This window comes from Crocodylus siamensis, chromosome 1 (assembly GCF_052110815.1).
Source record: "Crocodylus siamensis isolate JL-2025a chromosome 1, ASM5211081v1, whole genome shotgun sequence".
Classification (NCBI taxonomy): domain Eukaryota; kingdom Metazoa; phylum Chordata; order Crocodylia; family Crocodylidae; genus Crocodylus; species Crocodylus siamensis.
In genome coordinates, this window is record NC_143395.1 from 329,912,082 (window position 1) to 329,933,018 (window position 20,937).

The window sequence follows — 20,937 nt, forward strand, 5'->3', positions numbered from 1 at the left end:
CTTCTTCCCCCACTCCCTCACTCTCTAGTAGGAAGTAGATTGTTGTTCTACCGGACAGTCTAGTTTTTATGTTGTAGCCCAGGGGCCTTATGTTTTATGTTTACTGTTTTCACCGGAGGATTGGATGAGGGTATTAGGGGTGGAGGAGGCCTCAGAGGAGCTCCATGGTAGAGTGGGGCCCCCTGGCACTGGAGTGGGAGCAGCATTGTTAGGGGGTGCATTGGCCCCAGCCCAGAAGCAAGAGGGGGCAGTAGGGAGCCCCAGAGCAAGAGATAGAAGGGGGCAGCAAGGAGCCCCAGAGCGAATGAGAGAAGGGGGCAGCGATGAGCCCAGAGCGAGCGAGAGTGGGGGCAGTGAGGAGCCTCAGGAGTAAAGAGGAGGGCCAGAAAATGACAAGGCCCAGGTCAAACCACATCAACTCCATCTGCAAGGCTTGGGCTGCGGTGTAGGGGAGGAAAAGGAGCCGCAGGTAGCGCCCCCTGTCACCGGGGCGTGGAAAAATGGGAAGTCTCCTGCTGATTACAACCATCTTCTAATCAAATAAGATCATGGTGTGGCAGGCAAGTAAGCAGGCGGTTGGCCCATTACAGGAGGGCGGAGCCACTCCCAGAAAGGATCCAATATTGATACTCCTGTCACACATGGCTCTCAGCCTCTTTTCATAAGGCCTATTCTCTTGCCCTCTGATCATGTGTGTGGCTCTCCTCTGGACTCTCTCAAGCTTCTCCACATCCTTCTTGAACTGTGGAGTCCAGACTTCAATGCAGTACTCCAGCTGCAGCCTCACCAAGGCCGAGTACAACAGGAGGATGATATCCTGAGATTTACTTGAGAAGCATCTATGGATGCAAGCCAGAGTTTTTTGTTTTTTTTTGCTTTATCAGCTGCAATATCACGTTGGTGGCTCATATTCATCTTGTGGCCAATTATGACCCCCAAGCTGTGGTGCTAGCAAGTGTAGCACTGCTGACCCTATAAGTATGCTAAGGGTTGTTTTTTTCCTTAGGTGTGTAGTAGAAAGTCCCCTTTTCCTCTTGCCTGCATTTGCTTTCCCCTCTTTGGATATGTTTCTCTTCTTATACCTTTTCTTCCTTCCTCTTTCTTTCACTATAAGATAAGGAATTGTGTTTTAAAGTTTGTGTGTGTGTATTTTGCATCTCCTCTTGTATTTTGGCATTTTTAACTATTTGTGCGCCATGGCATTACTCTTGTAACTTATATTTTATACTCCACCTTTTAACTAAATGTGTTTTAGTTTTAGAAGTTATACACTGTAACAATGTTAACAAGGGCAGGAATCAAACCGCCGCTTCCCTGTATCAGGTGGGCCCCTGAAAGAGTGAGTGAATCAGTAACTGAATGCATAACACAGTAGCAGGCTTCAGTAACAAGCGGCAATTAACACCTATGGAAATTGCAGATCCTCCAATGGAAGAAATCAATAGGAGACAATGTAGCAACCAGGAATTCTCTAAACTTCACTTGAAGCCCCCATCTGAGTTAATTAACACCGGGGACCAATTTTGGGGCTGAATACCTCCAGATTGAATAGGGCTTAGGGAGCACGCAGTGCTAAATGAATCAAAATGACAGTGCTAAATTAATCAAAATTCATCAACGGACTCCCAAAACTGGATATACATGTGCACTACCCCTGGAGCTGACAGATGCCATTCAGTAGCCACCGAGGGGGAAGTCCCATGAGGCTTCCTGGACTGGGCAAACCTAAAAACTGGAGAGTCACCAAAGTCTGTCAAGGACAGATAAAAAGCAGTGAAAACTGACCCTGGGCAGCGCCCTCTTGATTTCCAACTTGACCAGCACCTGACCTGTCCAGACAGAAGGACCAACTGGCGACCCCCTTCTGGAGGATAACGCCACACTGGAAGAAGCTTCGACTGGCCATCGATAGCAGACTCCAGTGCTGGTGGGATAGGTATACCCAACTCTGGTGCGCCCCCCAACAAACATTCGTAGCTCGCTAGTGTGTGTGCATGTGTGTGTGTGAGGGGACAAGCCCCAAAGTTTATGATATGACTTCATTACAGTGTTTCAAGTCACCTAATAAACCAGAATTTCAAGGATCCCAAGTTGGAGATTTGTAGCCAACAGGTGGAGTACCTTACATTTATCGGTACTGAATGTCATCAGGTTTGTATCCACCTACTTACCAAGTTTATCCAAGTCAGCCTGGATCACTAGCCTGTCCTCAGGTGTGGATGCTATGCCCCAAAGTTTAGTATTGTCAACAAACTTAGCCAGTGTACTTCTGACAGCAATGTCCACATCATTGATAAAGATGTTAAAGAGAACCGGTCCAAGGACAGAGCCTTGGGGGACACCATTGTTCATGGAACACCATAATTACTCACTACCATCAACCACTACTCTCTGGGTCTGACCTCGGAGGCAATTTCCCAGCCATTAGATTGTGGTGTAGCCGAGGCCACAGTTGGCCAATTTATCCATGAGGAGGTCATGGAACACCAGATCACAGGCTTTTTTTTTTTCAGTCCAGATATATAACATCAATCTCTTCTCTTTTGTCCAGGTGATATGCCACCTGGTCATAGAAGGAGATAAGATTGGTTAGGCAAGACCTACCCCTGACAAACCCATGATGGCTGTCCCTCAGGATGTTGCCCTCAGCCAGCTTATCCAGAAGGGTTTCCTTGATAATTTTTTCCAGAATCTTACCAGGGATTGAGGTCAAGCTGATTGGCCTATAATTCCTGGGATCTACTTTCCACCCTTTCTGGAAGATGGCTGTCACATTGGCCTTCTTCCAGTCTTCAGGTACTTCACCTGAGCGCCATGAGTTCTTGAATATTTTTGCCAATGTTTGGGCTATGACACCTGCCAGCTCCTTGAGTACTCTAGGGTGTAATCTGTCAGGACCAGCTGACTTGAAGGTGTCCAGCCTCTCAAGGTGATCCTTTACTAGATCAACACCGATGCTGGGTAAAAACATGCCCTCACCCTGGCCCTCCCACATCTTGCTAGGCAGGGTAGTCCAATTGGACTGATGAAAGGTTGACACAAAGTACCCATTGAGCAGACTGGCCTTTTCCTGGGTGTCAGTTATGAGCTGTCCCATCTGGTTCTGCAGGGGTCCAATGTTACCCTTGCTTTTTTTCCAACTACATATCTGAAAAGAACTTTTTGTTATCCTTGATATGTGAAGCCAGATGAAGCTCCATTCCATGGGACATTATAAATTTGTTATATAATTCTCCATGTATAGAAACATTATTAGAGGATCATTTTAAGTTTGTGGGTAAGCTCCCTGGGTACCTATCTCTTTCACCATTTATACCCCATAGTGTCTGTCCCCTCTGCTACCTAGTCCCCTTCTATTTGCCCCACTACCTAACCCCCTGGTGCCTTATGCAGTACTTCCAGGTGCCTCCATGCTGATTCCATTACTTCCCCATTCCTTTGTTCTGGGTCCTTTTTCTGCATCAGGTCCCTAATTCCCCATGCCTCCATATCAGTTCCTGTGCCATCCCATGCCTCCATACTGGGTCCCTCACCACATCATGCCCCACTGAATGGATTCCCACCAACTGTTCTGACTGCATTTTCACTTGAAAACTTCTACAATGTTGGGGTGGGGGGAACATTGTCTTGGAATTGAGTAAATATGTTAACTTTATTAGTATTTGTGTTGAAACTTAGCTTTCAGCTGCAATATGTTGCAACATAGTATTTAAAATTAAAACTTGAAACAATAAGTCCATATCTAAGAACTGGAATACAGGGATGTGTCTCAGGTTCTTTCTCACATTGTGTCTTTCAATATATTCTGTCAGTGGCCTTCCTAAATTACACATTATTATAACTTAAATATACTGCCACAGGGAGTTCATTCTGTTGGCAGTTCTGTAAATCCCAAGTTTCACATATACCATCTCATACAGTGGTAAAAGGCATTTTTTTATAAAGAAAAAAATATTTATTTCTACATGCTATCCCCTAAATATAAAGGAGGAAACAAACAAACAAACAAACATACTGGACTGGAAAAAGCAGCTCTAGTTTTATGAAAGTTGTTTGACTTTAATGAAAATTGGTATTTATCTTTAAGAATAATGCTGGAATATATCACCATTGTAATAGGTGTCTTTTTTTTTATGTTTCAAGAACATATCTTTAGCTTTTTACATTTTAGAAGTGCATACAAAAATCAGCAGGATTGCTGTGATAATGACATTTGCTTTATTTATTAGTAGGGATTCTGGTTTTCTTTGATAAAAATAAATCCTCATTTTCAGACTTAAAAAGTTACCCATAATCCACATTTTTCCGTGAGTAAATGAAACACTGCTATATAAATACATATATTAGTGGTGTTTCATTTTAATCATGGAAAAAATGTGGTTTTTGGGTTACTTTTTTATCCATTTTTTTTAAATTGGGGAAAACCAGATCCCTGTTTATTTATGAGGGTAGCACCTAGAGAAGAATATTCTTGCATTTTTGTTATTTGCTATGAGAGAAGTCTTTGGGCTAGAGCAACAAACAGTTAGGCAGCTAGGTTCTCTGCAGCAATCTAAAGTGACCTTTGGAGAGGCATGCAGGTATATAAAAGAACTGTTATCACCATTGGCAGTGCAGTTGCACTGTTGCTGACTAGGGCATGAATCTACTCCACAATGCCTTTGCCCCCAGGAAAAATGTAGACTCTCAAAACCCATACTCAGCTGGTCCTAACCCTCAACACAGCTAAGTCTGCACATGGCTACAATTCTGCCAGTAAAGTCTCCTAAGCTAGGGGCAAGAAACATTTTTCAAGCTACTGGCTGGAACAACCCAGCTCTTGTCCAACTCAGGCTGATTAGTTTTGGCATGGAGTCAGCAATGGGGGACTTTCTTTGTACTATGCTGGAGCCAGAAACAAGAGAGATCAGCCTATCCCACCTCCCCTTTTCCCAGGCCCCCACTGCCCAGCTGCATGAGTGCAATGTCCATCCAGTGAGATGTGCTGGGAGCAGGTACCTGCAAACTGTCTGCATTGCTGCTGCTTCTCTCTGTTAGTCCTCTCCACCCCACCCCCAGAAGCTGACCAACTTTAAGTCTCCCTCCACCCCAGAAGACCCTGACCAGTTACAGAGCATCTACCTACCAACTAGAAGCTGTATTCATGCCATAGCTGTGGGTGGAGGGGAGAAGCAACGGCAGCACAGACAGTTGCAGATGACCAGATGGGCTCAGCTTCCAGCTGATGAGGATCTGTGCCATACCACAGCCAGGGTTCAGGGGATTTGGAGAAGTTGTGGCAGTACAGGTGAAACATCCAGCTGCCTGGCCTGGTGCAGATTCAGGGAAAGCCCCCTGCTGTTCAAGCACTACTAAAACCAATCAACTAGGATTAGACCACAGTCAGGAGAATGGGAAGAACTGGCAATAGTGGGGAGAAGTGGGAAGCTGTCTTATTGCCTGGACCCAGTGCAAACAAACAAGGGTGCAGACTCATGCAAAGTCTTCAAAGCTCTGTATGTCAAGTCCAGTGGCTCCATGGGTCAGATCTGGTCCATGGAGCCTACCCCTGTCCCAAGAGCTTAAAACATCGTGTTTTAGCATAGCAAGTGAAAGCAGCTAGCTGCCTAGCTAATGCCTAAGCATTTTTGGAATTCCCAAATCTAGATTTTATATATATGTGGAAATAATTTCTCTTCCAGTGACATTTTCCCTCCTGGTCCATAGGTTAGAGTACTCTTTTGTACCCATCTTCCAGCTGCAAATATTGTCTTTGTGGCAGCAGAAAATATTTTAGTGGAGGGCAAAGTGTGTTCGTATAGATACCCTCACTGCTTATCATGGGAAAAACCCTAAAATATTTCTGCAACATGACCTACTAATAGTTTTCCCTACCTTCCCATGTTGTATTTATATCCCATTGTCCTGCAATAGTATTGTGGGGCAAAGACCAGTTAGGTCTCTGGACATCTCACTGTGTACTGCTTAAGGTCTGATCCTCACCCTTCTTGAACTTTATCCAGCTGCTCTGGTCCTGACTTCAGAACTTTACAGACAAGGGGTATCAGGCCATGGATAGCCACCCCAACTATTTATTGCCCTGCACCGTGGATTTTCAGCTATTTTGTGCATTCCACGCACCTGAGACCAGCATCAAAGACTTCATTCTCCCCATCCTCTGAACAACACAAACTGTTGGAAACATCCAGGACTCAACAAACTCATACAGAACCCACATTCCCCCACACACCATCCAGGATCCTACAGAACTCTTGCAACCCATCTAAGACCTCCATACACACCCACCACTGGAGGCCCACAGTTCAATGAGGGAGTGAACAGAGCAGTAACTGAAACAGGGAGGATGTAGCTAGGACAGGTGTGCTCCTGTCCAATAATTAGGTCTGCTGCTTGGACAATCAGAGCAGACCACTATGGCTAATTAGGTTTTCTTGTAAGTGGCCAAAGTAAGTTGTACTGTCTTGAACTACTCTAAATCTTGATTTACTGTACAGGCCTGAACACTTCTAACTGGTAATACTGGCCCTGAAAGTCAACATACAACCCCTTTGCACCCTCCCTATCCCATCATGGTAAATTCAGTTTATGTAGCTCAGGATTGTTTCACAGTGAGGAAAGAATGGGTGACCTATCAATATCCTCAAGGCAAACACAGTCAAAATAACTTTGCATTTTCAAGGTATTATTTTCAGTGGTTCAACAGCCAATTGTCCTTGTAATTTATTGCCAGATAGTTTCTTTGAGGACAATCAATGCCTCCCATCTCCCTTATTCTGTAGATTTCATAGACATTAGGGATGGAAGGGACCTCACAAGATTTCATAGACATCAGGGCTGGAAGGGGCCTTGGGAGATCATCAAGTCCAGCCCCCTGCCCAAAGGGCAGGAAGTCAGCTGGGGTCATAGGATCCCAGCAAGATAAGCATCCAATTTACTCTTGAAGGTGCTTTAACCACCTCCGCTGGCAGACTGTTCCAGACCTTCGGGGCTTGGACAGTAAAGAAATTCTTCCTTATGTCCAGCAGGACATGCAGGAACGGTCTTGCAGGAATTTGTGACCGTTCGACCTCGTCATCCCTTGGGGTGCTCTGCTGAACAAACGTTCCCCCAGATCCTGGTGGTCACCCCTGATAAATTTATAGGTGGCCATCAGATCACCCCTGAGCCTGCGCTTTTCCAGGCTAAAGAGTCCCATGGCTCTCAGCCTGTCATAGTAAGATCTGTTTTCCTGACCTCTGATCATGCGCGTGACTCTCCTCTGGACTCTCTCAAGCTTCTCCACATCCTTTTTCAATTGTGGAGCCCAAAACTGGAAGCAGTACTCCAGCTGCGGCCTCACCAAGGCCAAGTACAAGGGGAGAATGACGTCCCGGGATTTGCTTGAGAAGCATCTATGGATGCAAGCCAGCGTTTTGGTCGCTTCACTAGCCACAGCATCGCATTGCAGGCTCATGTTCATCTTGTGGTCAATGATATCCCCCAAGTCTCTTTCTTCTGTAGTGCTATCTAATGTAGCACTGCCGAGCCTATAAGGATGCTGCAGGTTTTTCCTCCCAAGGTGGAGAACCTTGCATTTTTCAGTGTTAAACACCATCAGGTTCTCGTCTGCCCATTTGCTGAGCTTGTCCAGGTCAGCCTGGATCACCCACCTATCTTCTGGCATGGATGCTTTGCCCCAAAGTTTGGTGTCATCGGCGAACTTGGCCAGTCCACTCCTGACTCCAATGTTCACATCATTAATGAAGATGTTGAACAGTATGGGTCCCAGGACAGAGCCTTGAGGGACCCCACTGGTCACAGGGCACCACGATGAGTGACTGCCATCAATGACAACCCTCTGGGTCTGACCATGGAGCCAATTTCCCAGCCAGCAGATTGTGGTGGAGCCAAGGCCACAACTGGGCAGTTTGGCCAAGAGGTGATCATGGGATACCAGATCAAAAGCTTTTTTGAAGTCAAGATATATGACATCAATCTCTTCTCCCTCGTACAGGTGATGGGTCGCCTGGTCATAGAAGGAAATGAGATTGGTCAAACAAGACCTACCCACAACAAACCGGAGCTGGCTGTCCCTTAGAATGTTAGCCTGGGCCAGTCCCTCAAGGATGGCCTCCTTAATAAACTTTTCTAAGATCTTCCCCAGGATAGAAGCAGGCTAATGGGCCTGTAGTTAGCCGGATCCACTCTCCTCCCTTTCTTGAAGATCAGCACCACATTGGCCTTCTTCCAGTTTTCGGGCACTACACCAGAGCGCCAGGAGTTTTCAAAGATCCGTGCCAGGGGCTGGGCTATGACGCTCGCCAGCTCCTTGAGTACCCTGGGGTGCAGATTGTCAGGGCCGGCTGACTTGAAGGTATCCAGCTTCTCAAGATGTTCCTTCATGAGGTCAGCATTGATGGAGGGTAGGGGATCCCCATCACCCGGATCTCCCTGTCCCATAGCAGGCATGGGCGTCCCATGGGACTGATGAAAGACTGACGCAAGGTACCTATTTAATAGGTTGGCTTTTCCCTGGGCGTCAGTTGTCAGTTGCCCCATCTGGTTTAGCAGGGGTCCAACATTGCCCTTGCTTTTCCTCCGGCTCCCCACATACCTGAAAAAGGACTTTTTGTTGTCCTTGACGCCTGAAGGTAGTTGGAGTTCAGTTGCAGCCTTGGCTTTCCTGGTTTGCTCCCTGCAGGACCGGACCAGCGCGGACTAATCCTCCTTGGAGGTGAATCCCGTCCTCCATCCTTTGTAGGCTTTCCTTTTTAGCCACAGTAGGTCCAGTAGGTCTCTGGAGAGCCAGGGGGGCTGCTGTGCCTTCTTGCTGGCTTTCCTCCGTGTTGGAATAGATTTAGCTTGAGCACTGAGGATCGCTTCCTTGAGAAGCAACCACTCTTCTTGAACTCCCATCTCCCTGGGGTCATGGTCCCTGAGGGCCTGACCGACTAGCCTCCTGAGCTTGTCAAAGTCGGCTTTTCTGAAGTCAAGGACTTCTGTGTTGCTGACTGACTTGCCAGCTTTATGGCGGATGGTGAAGGTGATCAGCTTGTGGTCGCTGTCACCCAACTTCCCATCAATCACTAGGTCGCCGATTAGGTCATCCCCCGTAGCCAGTACCAGGTCAAGCAGCGCTTTGCCTCTCGTTGGCCCATAGACTTCTTGAGTCAGGTAGAGGTCATCCACGCACGAGAGAAAGCTTTGCGCCCGCTCAGATTTAGCTGAGTGATCTTCCCACGAGATGTCCGGGTAATTGAAGTCACCCATGACAACCAAGGTCCTGGAGCAAGCGGCCTCAGTCAGTTCCTGGGCGAACTCCTGGTCAAGCTCGGGACTTTGAGTGGGAGGTCTGTAGTAGACTCCCACCGTTGTGTCCCCTGTGCCGAATTCCCCACGAATTTTTACCCAGAGGGTTTCTAGCTGTCCATGCCGGTCGCCAACATCAGCTTGCAGGGACATGTAGCTTTCCTTCACATAGAGAGCTACACCCCCGCCCTGCTTCTGTCCTGAGCTGGACACTTGAGCCTACTTCTCTCATTCTGGAACTCTGACCCCTCTGAATTCAGTCTTTCTCTCTCTGTTCAGGGCTCCAACCCCTCCAAACTCTGCCTCAATCTCTCTCTCTCTCTCTTTCAGGGGCTCTGACTTCTCTAAACACCAACTCAATGATACAGGGACCTATAAGCCCTAATCACGGCCCTATGGCCCTTATTGGATTAAATGTTATAATTCTGGTCTCCAGCCTGTCCCAAAGCTGCACCCATACTTTGCAGATACTACTGTGTCCTCTCCTGCACCAGGTCCTCTGGTCCTGTTCTTGCCTACCTGGTCCCTGATCCTGGATGGACTACTCACTCTATTTCTCTTGAATAGGGCCCTGATCTCCCATTTTTCTCTTTCTCTCTCTCACACAACAGGGCCTTGCCCTTGTTCTGGGATCAGCCCTCAAGTTCTTGGCTCTTCAGGGCTGCTGTCTCCCTCCCCTAAATTCCTTAGACTTAGTCTCACACACCCACCAGGTCCTTCAGCCTTGCACAGCTTTTGCTGGGCCTTACCCTATATAACATAAGCTGCCTGCCAAGGCACTCCACCCCTGCCCTGGCCTCCTCTGCCTTGTAGCCACACTCAGACCTCTGGTACTATACCAAATAATACCCAAATGCAAACCCCTCCTTGATGTCCCTGGGTCCAAGCAATTTTCTACCCTCTATCGACTGGCTCATTGCAGCTTCCTTAGAGATCTGTGATACCTGGGTTGCCATCTTTGGCCACCCAGGCTTCCAGGAGTTCTGCCCTCAGCAGAGATCAGACCCAGACTGAGCCCTTTCGTTCAGGAGTCAGACTTCTACTATGCTAGAGCTCCACCCCTCTGGTTACAAAGCCTCCACCTTGCCCAGGGGTTTCTAATTAGCCCAGAACTCAGCTTTAACTACTGAAGTTTGCCGTCTGCTACTGCTGCATCTTAGGCCACTGAGCCACAGTTATTGCCCTCTTAGCTGTCCAGAGCACTTTCTTTTGCCTCTGGATATACAGCTAACTCTCAAACAGTTTTCTGTTGCCATAGAGTCCTATCTTTGGTTTCCTCTGGCTGTTTATTTTCCTGAAGCTATTTCTGCCTCTGCTGTCTACCTGATTATAGCCCTCTAATGTGGTCTTCCCATTCTTCATGTAGCAGGGGGTCAGGGACTCACTGGCTTTTGTGCATGACCTCAGGTGCTTAGCTTGTAGTTGTATAGTTTCTTCCTTGCAGGATTCAGCAGATGGCCAGAGGTGAAGTGGGTGGGCCAGGTCTCCAAATAGTAGTAGGGATACAGTCAGCCCTTAAACCTGAATGTCAGGAAAGCTAAGCACAAACTCCTTTGGTCTATCAGATGAGGGAGGAGGGAGCTCCTAAATATCCTGACATCATGCACTCTGCCTAGTGAGCCAGTATTTATGTGCATGAAATAGTCAGGCCCACCACTGACTGAAGTGCAATTGAGAATCCCAGCCAGGGGAAAGAGTGGTGACTTGTGTGTCACTGATGGCCCAGACACAGTTTGGGAACCCTGGGCTAGCAAACCCATCCATAACACATTAAGAATCAGCCAGGCATATGATGCATAGGACTATTACTCATTGGATTGCCAGCCGTACCTCCTGCACTGCCTTTCCAGATCTTGATTTACCCAGGTCACCCATGTCACCCAGTGCACTGAATGCTCTGATGGAAACTAGATAAGAGAAACTAAAATAACTGCATACCAGAATACCTCAAAGACAACAATGCCCAGTTACCTGTAGGTGCACGTTCTGCACAAGACCACTGCTCTCTCGCCAATCTCTCAATTGTATTATGGATACAAAAAATCATGGACTAACTATAGACATTGGATTTATTGCACATTATAACCTGCCTGCCATCCAATAATTCCAGGTAACCTCTCTACATTTTACCAGATACATTTTATCACTAGTATATTCCTCTCTTTTGTTTTCCTCTTTTGTTCCCCCACTCCCACCCTGTCTCACATTCATTAACTCCTATCCCCCTCTGATCTTCCCTGCAATTCATTTGTATTTTCACAGACCTGAATTTTTCATATTGCAATTAGCTTCTACCAGATCTTAGAGAGTACACAAACACCAGCAGACTCTCCCTATGCCTGAAGGTGCTTATACCTGGAAGTATGTAGAGAACAATTTTGCCAACTATTCAGTTGGTCTAATAAAATACATCACATTAACCCAAAGAACCTTGTCTGACTTGGGATAATCACAAAACAGATTCATCTAGTGACCAGCAATGGATGTTACTGATGCATTTTGTTCACCCCTGTTCTTGATCCTAGCCTTACCCTCTGAGGATCTGCAACTCCAAAATTCCATATATTTTAAAAGCCTCTGACATGGTCCTAAACTGAAAATTCAATCCTTTATCCAGAATCTGTATTGTTTTGCATTCTGATAATACAAGATCAAAATCTTCATCAGAGCTGATCTGTGCTCAGCAAAGCACTCAGAGGGATAGCAGAGGTGACATTATGATCCCTTTTAACCCGCCAGTCTTTGGGCAGTTAACTGATTGATTCCCAACACTTCTCTAACTTACACTGAAATAGTTGTGGATATTATATTACTGATTATTTGCAGGACACGTCAAGCTAATGTGCTTAGCTCAGAATCACAACTGCCTTCCTCATATCCATAGTAGCCAAAAAATCTAGCCTCTTTAGATTTTTCTGAACAATATCTGTGATACAAATATGTGTCGCCAGTATAAGAATTTGTAATGTATTAAAGAAAAGTGGGTAGCAGCAGTGTAAAATAGAGACTATTATCTTCATAGTGCCAATGTGTATGTTTAATCCATTATAACATTTCATTTCTAAAACTCCACTTATGTTTAATTGCCACACAAGTGCTACAGAATCCAAGGACCTCATTGTCAAGTTTAGATTTAGCTTGCCAGAGAGTTTGGAACCTTGAATTATGTTTAAAGGTGTTGATCACTTGGAAATTACTGTGCCACATTAATACTTACTTAAGTTGAGGGCTCTATTACACATTAAAATGTGAATTGTGCAAATGTTGATTGGTTTAGTGCTAACTTGCAGTCACACCCTCAGTTTGAGCAGCATATCTCTGGGGAGTGGGCTCACCTTAATGGAATAAGAGATGGGATATGTGGATCAAAAGATAACCCTTCCCTGGAGTGGCATAACTGTGAACCTCATAACAAATGCTTTAATCCACTTAAAGCTGTTGACATGCAGGCAGTCCAGAGGTTAAGATTACTAGAAGCCTCCTCAAATTAACATGTAGCAAGTATCTGAGAATAGAAAGCAGCAAATTCAAAGCAGGATCAGCCCTATAAAGGAAAGTATACTGCATGCAAAAAATTCTACATCTTTTTCAGTACCTGCTGTCTTGGAAGTACCTAAGCACTTCAGCATTTTTATATTTCACTTTGAAATACAGTAAAAATGTATCTATTAATACATCTATTTTGTTTTTATTGTCTCAAGACTTTATTTGGATTTCTTTGTTTTATTGAAATACTTTCAAATTGGCCTGAACTTGACTAGCATGTTCTTGGGGTCAGTCTATATACGAAAAAAAGGTAAAACCCGAAAACACTAGCAAAAAACATTCTTTTGTTTGTTTGTTTGTTTCCTTTTTCTCCATGTTTGTTTCTCTCTTTTCTTTTCTTAGCATTGGCCCTTGCAGTGAATATCAGCCTTTTCAGAATGCTTGTTGGGTGGAAAACACCTTGTGAGTGCATCTACATGTGCCCTCGCTGTGCAGTTTGTGCTGCACAGTCATTTAATACTTGCTAAAGCTAGTACTAAAGTCATTTAGTACTAAATGACTGTGCAGTACCCACCAGCACTGTGCAGTCCCATCAGCACACAGGTAATTTCTGATCCTATGTCACAATAGTGACAAGCTACTGTGCAGTAACTCATTGCTACTGTGCTGTAGTGGAAGCATCATAGTTAGTGCCTGCCAATGCTTCATCACCATAGTGATGAGCTACGGCAACACAGTCTCATGTAGACACCCTGTCCTGATTTTACTGCTGAGGAAAATAGATTAACTCTATGTCACAGAGCTCTCAGGTGCCCTGCGACTGAGAGCAGAAATGGCTCAGGAGAGACCCCTAGTGGCGGGAAGGGGGAAACACAGCTGCCAGTCACCAAGACTGAGCAGATGCTGGTTGCCCTAGCAACCAGGGAAACCTAGAGACAGGAAGGGGAAGAGAGCTTAGCCCTTCTTAAGCCCAGGCAGAAGGCCAGGAGGGCAGTCCCCCTCCGGCAGCCGAGGGAGGAGGAACTCAGCCAGAACAAAGGGGAGAACTCTGATGGTTGGAACATCCCCTTTTTCCTGCTAGGGGTCAATGCACTCTCTCTCTCTCTCTCTGGTAGGGAGGGATCCATATTTTGACCAGAACGGTCTAGCTTTTATGTTGTAGCCCAGGGGGGCTTTGCGTTTTGTGTTTTCTGTTTCACTGGAGGACCAGGTGAGGCTATAAGGGGTTGGAGGAGGCCTCATAGGAGCCCCACGATAGTGTGGGGTCTCTTGGAGCTGGAGAGGGCGCAGCTTTGTTTGGGGGCACATTGGCCCAGCCTGGAGCTAGGGGGCAGCGAGAAGTTCAAGAGTTAGGGGGGCAGCGAGAAGTCCCGGAACTAGGGGGGCAGCAAGAAGCCCAACTAAGGGGGCGGCAAGGAGCCTCGGGGCTAAAGGGGTGGCAAGGAGCCTGGAGCTAAGGGGGCGGCGAGAAGCCCCGGAACTAGGGGGCAGCGAGAAGCCCCGGAACTAGGGGGCAGCGAGAAGCCCCAGAGCTAAGGGGCAGCGAGAAGCCCCGGAGCTAGGGGGCAGAGAGGGGCCCCGAGCTAGGGGGCAGCGAGAAGCCCTGACTGGGGGCAGCAAGGAGCCTGAGAGTGAGGAGTGGCAGTGAGGAGCCCTGAGTTAGGGGGTGGCAAGGAGCCCTGAGAGCGAGGAGGGGCAGCGAGAAGCCCCAGAGTGAGAAGGGGTGGCGAGGAGAGCAAACGGAGAGCTGAGACTTAATAACAAGGCCCAAGTTAGGTCATACCAGCACCATCTGCGAGGCTTGGGCTGTGGTGTAAGGGAGGAAAAGGAGCTGCATACAGCGCCCCCTGTCATCGGGGCGCATAAAAATGGGTAGCCTTCCACTGATTCCAATCATCTATTAATCAAAAGTAAGATCAAGGCATGGCAGGATAGTAAGCAGGTGGTTGGCCCATTGCAGGAGGGCGGAGCCACACATCCAGAGGGGCTCTGAGAGTAGGACTCCTGCTACACTCTATAAACGATGCAGCATTATAAGAACCAATTGTTTCTCCCAGCAAATCTATATGGATTGGTTTATAATCTAGATACCTGAAGACACTTGTTGGTCCTTGGGAATGACATTGATGTACATGTGTCCTGTGAAGAAATAAAATATGCTGTCTCAGCTTTGTCTCAACTTCGTAATCTTATCATGTAAACATGCCATGGTATTGTAACTATCTTATAGTTTTTAGCAAAGACTTTATATTATTTTTCCTCTTCTGTATAACTGCCGTGCGGCACTCTCACATTTATGTAACCTTGAAGTCGACTGTTAATCAAAGTGAACGCTTTGTACTTTTCTCCACTGGCATTAAGCTACACATGTGCATTCTGTAAATTTCATTTCTTATCTAGAAGTGTCATTTCTGCAAAAATGAAACTTATGTAGAAAGTCTGCCTAGCAATAATTATGTAAAAGAAAACTATCCTATCTCTATATATGATAGTTAGTAGAGGCAGTCCAACAAACATCTATAAAAGAGGCAAAAAAGCAGAAAGCAGCAGAGACGACAACTGGAAAACTCTGTGGGCCTGATCACCCCGCAGACCGGTTCTCAGCCTCCCCGCCTGGGCGTATCCCAGCAAAAACAAAGGCCTCAGAAATCCGACAACTGACAACGATTCACCGTGTTACAGTATTGCTTTGTATTTCCCATTCATGAGCCGTTGACCAGTTCTGGGACTTAAGGAGCTGGCAGCTGCACCTAGCTTTGGACTAGCTCCACTGTTGGAACGCAAGAGCTGGCTCTGGAACCTCGTGAACCAACGGACTCCCTCTAGAATATCCCATTCATGAGCTGTTGACCAGTTCTGGGACTACAGAGTCGGCAGCTGCTGGCTCTGGAACCCCATGAACCAACAGACCCCTTTAGTATCCAGCATACTGTAACTGAAGAAACATCGGAGACTCCACTCCTTGACTGCCTCTCATCATAGCTTAGACAGCATACCTACGCTCGCTATACTTGTATTTACTGCAACTTCATTACAACCGGCCTCCCCTCTTACTTGTAAGAGGGTGAGGCCAGGTGAGTGAATAAAATCTTTTTATTTTACTCTATATCTACTCTGTAATAACTTTTATTACTAACATTCCATCTCAATGAGCCGTTAACCAGTTCTGGGACTTAAGGAGTCGGCAGCCGCACCTAGCTTTGGACTAGCTCCACTGTTGGAACGCAAGGGCTGGCTCTGGAACCTCGTGAACCAACGGACACCCTATAGATTAAGAGACACTAACTACTTACTCTAAGTCGTCTACTTGTGCCAACTCGGCGAACCTCGAGGGCGGCTAAGAGCTACCTCAATTCCGCCCCACAAGCCGCGCGCTCGCACAACTCCGCAAAGCCCGCGGCTCCCCTAAGCGGTGCCGGAGCCGCTAGCCCGGCATTTCGCCACAGGTATATACATAACTGGCTGGCTCCTCTGGGAGTTAGGGAGCAGCACACAAATATAGAAGTTTCATGGGGGAGGACCAAATGTTTCTTTGTCCCTCTTCTACATATATACATCCAGCTGAGGTTGAGTTATCTTGAAGGGGACGCCTGTTGCTATACTTGGGAATAAATTTTTCAAGGAGTAAATCAAGAAGCTAGAACAATCGCTAGCCATCCATGCCATACAGTTTTAAAATAAGTATGCTTTTTGTAAAGGGAATCACAAGAAAAATGAGTCTTGTATGTGTGTGTGCGTGCACACAAATATATATATAAAAAAATCACATAAATCAACTTCAAACTAACTGTACTACTTGCAATGTGGACCTTCAGTATATGTAGCTGTTGTATTAATCTAATTATATTTGAAACTGTAAGATGCTTAGGATAGATGTGTGAGTTTCCTACTTTTTTTTTACTCATTAACATTATAATCAGCTTGAGAAAGGCTAAAGGGACTTTACAAAATGTTGTTCACTTCCACAATATGTTGTTCACTTCCATTTGAGCCTTTCAAACTGCTTGACAAATATAAATGGCAAGGTGCTCAGTATAAAGAAATGTACAAGGACCATGTCCTGAACCACATTCAAAATAGCACAACCCTAACATTTCAGTCATAAATATATCTTGGCAACAACTGTAACAATTATTTATGTGGACCCATTTCTCATTTACACAAAGGGCCTGTTAAAGCACCTAGCAAGGTAAAGTGAATGTAAATATAATTATAATGGACATATCATCTATACTCACTAGACAGCTCTACACACTGCCAGAGTGATTTAATGGGTCCATATTGTAAATGGGATTCAGGCCTTTTAATGGAATTTAATACCTGAAACAATGCATGGCCAATCAACACTTGTATTATCCTCAAGCAGTCCTCATGACATGGTCTGGGAATTATTACATGAATGAAGATATCCCAACAATTTGCCTATGAAATACATAGCAAACTTATAATACTACATTATGAATTATTTTTATAAAAGTTATACTATGCAAGATAACTTATATGATAGTTAATACACTGTCCTGGTAGGCAAAGTAATGAACAGAACTCACCTGCAGCTCAGGATGGGACGTGCATGAGGTGGAGGGAGGAGCCCGCGTGGCTCGTTAGCTACCTTTTTGTTAAATTGCGGGCAGATGGTGATGTCACTGTCAAACACCAGCCGTCAGCAATAAAAATGGTGGCTGCAGCCATGGAGGGGGCAAATAGCCCAGGTGAGATGCAGCAGCCATTGCCGAGGACAAGAGAAGCCTCTGCTACAAGACTCGCAGAGCCAGGAGAGCCAGCAGGGATGCGGATGGAGCGGGGACAAACCTTCCAACTGGAGACTGCACTGGACAATGCTTTTTTTTGAAACTGGAGGCACCTGAGGACATGTGGGAAGAGCACCCAGGAGTGAAGTGACCCACAAGTGGGGTGCCAGGACGATGGGGCATGGAGACAGTTTTGCCAGGGAGGAGAGACCACAGGAGAGCCCTGAGGGGGTACAATCGGGGCAGGCATCGCCACCAGGTGCAAATAGAGTAACGGGAAGGAGGGAGGAACGCTGGACGTGATCGGTCCAGGTCAGGCCAGAAGGGAGCTGGAGAGGGTTCAGAGAAGACCGATTAGAGGATAGGGAGATGCTGGGCAGTCAGCATTCTGGTTGTTTTGTTTGTTTAGGCAACCCTGGCTAAGGGGTAGAGAGCTAGGGGAATGTACCTGCAGATTGAGGCTGAAGGGAAGCCTCTGTGAGGCTGTAGTTTCCTTTAATTTTCCTTCCCCTGAAGGGAGGGGTACAGGTGAGGAGGGCCATGGGGCCGAGTCTGATGGTGAGCACTATAGCTGGGAGCCACAGTCACTTAGAGACAGGCCAGGGGGTGTCACCCCACAGCTGGGAACAAGAACAACAGGCGCAGGATGCACCAAAGGAGGCATGAGGCCGGGGTGTAGGGGTGGCGGAGTCCTGTGAGTGACCGCCAGGGTATCCTGGGCCACGGAGTATCCTGTCAACCGACCCCTCACACTGAGGAACATCAAGTCGTGGCAGGCGAGAACAGAGTTGGGGACACGGAGAGAAGAAAGCTACTCCGGCACAGACAAGATCCCAACAGGTGTTTGACATCTACCTGCAAAGCAAAAACCACTCAAGAGCAGTTAATCGAAGCCTGGCGGTCACATACACATATAAATATTTGCGAATTCCTGGATATTCCTGTGAAATATTCAAACTTCCAAATACCTTGGAACATCTAGACAATAGATGCCTAGTGTGAAGAGGCTTCCCCAACCTCTTCATAAAAAAACCCAAAAGAGCAGTGGTGATGCATAGTGGATAAACAGGGTTGCGCGTGTACCTCCTGAGAGTGCTGGTGCACCCCCTGACTGGCCATGCTCATCACTTAGGCGATGGACAGGGGGCAGCTGAGAACACTGGTGCCACCCCTGCAAGCACCAGCCAGGGAGCAGAGCACTGTTGCACTTCAGTAGCAGCTGCAGCCAGTTCCGGAAGCGACTGCAGCGATCAGCTGGAGCGATTGGCTGCATTGGGATCGGTCACGTGGTAACCTCCCCCGCTTGCTGACTGGTCATGATGGGGAGGCATGTGCCCCCCCCCCCGACTAAGGCAGCAGCAGTCACCTGTGCAAGAAAGCAAAGGAACTTACTGGACCAACAGGAAGTCATACAGGTGGAGGGAGAAAGGCAGCTGCTAGAATGCCATTTCAGGAGCTTCTGGTCCTTCTGGTTTGGCATCTACAGTGTCCCATGCCTTTCTACTGAAGTGAACCCTGGGGAAGAGAAGAGAGAGAGTAAACTGGAGAGATTTTCTCCAGTGGGCACTGGCACCTATTACTTCAGCTGGAGGGAAACATATATATGGTGTTTCATTTCAACCATGGAAGAATATGGATTTGAGGTTACTTGTTTTTTTTATATATATATATGGGAGTATTTTTTTTTAATCCAAAAATTGGGGATTATTTTTTATCAGAGACATTAGGATCCCTGATTAAAAATATTAGTTGTTTTTTTTTCTAATGGATGAAAAGAAGGCTGTATCTATTCATCTCTGATTTTCAGGTAGTCAGTCTTCCATGTGTTTGTTACCTCAAGGCTTATTTCAGTTCTGTATCCCTAAATGAGGAAGCTGTTTTGATTTCAAAACACAACAATCCATCTCAGCAGTAGAGACCATCAGAAGCAAACTTCCCCTCTGGTGCTTTGTTCTCTTCACTCATTTTCCCATGAAACACTGAGTAAAATTCAATGTTTCTGTTCTGTGGGAAAGTCCAATTTACCTGAAGTGCCATCCCTGATAAAATCATTTCTCACAACATCTATGTCCCTCTCAAACAATGGAACTCTTAACCACGAGAAGTAAAGACATACTGTACTTGCAGAAGACAACTTTCTTGGCAGCAAATCTCAAATTTTCCACTGGGAAAAACTAGGATGACCAGAAATTTTACACCTATGGAGCAAAAAGCAAGGTTCAGTTCTCTTAGAAACTTTTTAGAAAAAAATGAAACAAAACAAAACCAAACCTACAATTGATTGTAGTTACCCAAATCCAAGATGACCCTGAATTTTAGAATCACCCCCAATAATTAGATTCTACACATTGAAAATGTATACATTTGTAATAATAGAATCTAATTACTAATTAGAGGGTTGTCGTTAATTTGTCCCCCAACTGCTGCAGCAGGAGAATGTGGCAGGAGGGCAATGGGTAATAAAGAGAGTAGGGGAACAGGCTGTTGTGAAGACATTGAGGAGGTACATATTGGGAGGTCAGCAGTGGAGGACTCAAGCGGCTTTATAGCCTTTGACCCCCTGCTACCCCATCTTCTCTTCCTTCCCAACCTTTGTTTCCTGGAGCCTCTTCCCTACCTCCTGCCCTCCCTTGCCGCAGCAGGCCACTCCAGCCTGGGATTACATTTCTGCTCCAGCAACATTCTGGCCTAGTAGCAGTGGCAACAATTCCAGCTGGGTCCTGGAGCCAGTGCTGGAACTGCCTCACTCCTGCTGCCACTACTGCCAGGTAAGTCTGCAGGGGAAGGGGTGGGGGAGGGAAAAGGGCCTTCCGGGGAAGGGAGTGCAGTTGGGGCTGAGGCTGTGGCAGGCCCAGTACAGCCAGAGCAGGGTGGGCATGAGATGGAGCTGCAAGTGGCTTGGGGGTGGTGGCTACCACTGCTGCACACTCCTGGGAGGCACAAGGGGTGTGTTCCCCTGGCACCACATGGGGCAGGGCAGACTGCTGCTGCGGGCTGGGGCTGTGCTAGGCTCTTCCTAGTGGGTGGGTTGGGCCATGCTGCACTCAGGGCAGGTAGTGGTGTTGCTGGGAGGGGAATTTGGGGGGCTACAATGAATTTTGTGATGACTGAAGCCCCCCCATAGTCCCTCTGTCAGCACCACTGCTGCCCACCCCAAGCACAGGCCAACCCAGACCTCACTGGGAAGAGCCCAGTAGAGCCCTGGACCCACCCACATCAGCAGCCCTGCCCACACAGATCTAGAGACACACAACCCCATGCCTCCTGGGGTGCACATAGCAGCAGGAGCCATCCCCCATGAATTAGTCACTCATGGCTCAGTCGCATGCCCTGCCCAACCCTGGCTGTGCAATACCTGCCCCTCCCTGCACTCCAGCCCCATTCCCTCCCTCTCCACTCTGTGTGTGTCCCT